Source organism: Tupaia chinensis, unplaced genomic scaffold, assembly GCF_000334495.1.
Source record: "Tupaia chinensis unplaced genomic scaffold, TupChi_1.0 Scaffold000099_1, whole genome shotgun sequence".
In the NCBI taxonomy this organism is placed as follows: Eukaryota; Metazoa; Chordata; class Mammalia; order Scandentia; family Tupaiidae; genus Tupaia; species Tupaia belangeri.
The window spans coordinates 6,782,981-6,784,652 of record NW_006159563.1 but is presented as its reverse complement, the minus strand read 5'-3'; positions in this window follow the sequence as shown (position 1 = coordinate 6,784,652).

The window sequence follows — 1,672 nt, the reverse complement described above, 5'->3', positions numbered from 1 at the left end:
CACTCACGTAGAAGGAGGTGGGGCGAGTGGTGGGGCTGGGCCACGCGGGGCCCAAGTCTCCATGTCTGATCTGATTGCTTCTTGCTACCATGCCTGGGTAGCCAAAGAAATAGAGGGAAATGGGTAAACCAAACTGCCTAACAAATTTAAACTTTGAGATGGTTACTCAAGTGCTTTCAACTTAATATGTACATTCATATGTCTAATGAAAGGCAGCTACCTTCAAATTATTTTGAATTCACAAGATTGAATGAAATAGACCCAACACAGATAACACTACCTTTTTTTTTTTTTTTTTTCCTGAGTGGGGAAAAAAAGAAACTCAATTCTTTTTTTTTTTTTTTTGAGAGATTTTCACTGTAGGACGCGTGCACTCGCCAGACAGACAGAGAGAGACATAGAGACAGAAAGCGAGAAATCACCTCCCAGGGGGGATGGTCACGCCACAATCCCTTCTCCTCCATTCTCCTCTCGGGATCTTGGGCACGCATGCACACGCGCCCGGCGTGAGTTTAAGCCACCGGGTCCGGGACACGAACCACAGTCAACTACGTGGGAGTCCAGCGACATAGCCATTACACTAACTGCTGGTTCCCAAGAAACTCAACTCTTCAAATGCAGTATTTCCATATAAGATCTAAGTGTTTTATTTACTTTTTTTTTTTTTTTTTGCCATAGGTGTGTGTACTTGGCAGAGAGAGACACAGAGAGAGACAGTAAGAAGAAAATGAGAAATCACGCCCCCACACACACCCTGGGGAATGGCCATGCCACATTCCTTTTTTTCTCCATTCTCCTCCTGAGATTTTGGGTATGCACACACATACATCAGGTATGAATTTCAAGCCACCAGGTCTGGGACTTGAACCACTGTAGGCCGTGTGGAAGTCCAACGCCATAACCATCACGCCACCTGCTGTCCCCTAGATATTCCCATGTAAAGTCAAATAAAGAGCATCAGGGGTAGAGATACTGTGGTTTTTTGAGAATAATTTCTTAAGAAGATAATTCCTTGATGACTTTCTTCACTGGAAATAAGTAAATGATTAAGACTATTCAACACTTGAACCTAGATTTTAGGCAAATAATTTTCTAAACAAAACATGAAGGACAAAACCTCCCGATACATTTTCTTTCTAGGTCAATGATTTTGCTATATTCACATGTCTGGGTGAGGTTTGTGACTGCAACCTGCCAAGGAAGCCACAGGGTCTGACACATTTTAGTGTCAGCTGTGGGATTTCTGCCTTAAATCTGTCAGGATGGCCCTGTGGCCACTTCTGCAAAAACCCGTGGGGACAAAATTTATTGTTATACCTCAATAGCTTTTTGTTCACTTCCAAAATAGGGGTCCTGGGTCATGCTAACGATTGCAGAGAGACAAAATGCTCTCTATATTTTATTAAACAGCTCTCTTAATAATTAATCAAATGTGAAAATTATTTTCCATCACTCTGTCACTAAGCCTACAGCACTTTGTTTTTTTTTTTTTTGTTATTATTATTTTTTTTTTCCATAGCCAGTTCCTTTTCCTTTTAAATTGCCCTCTGTGGATTCCATTGGCTACAAGGCGAGTAGAGAAAGCCCAATTTATGGCTTGGCTTTTCTAAACCATAATCACCCCTCTGGGCTTCTCCTGGAGAACGGTTGGTGATTTTGTGGGTCATCAGAG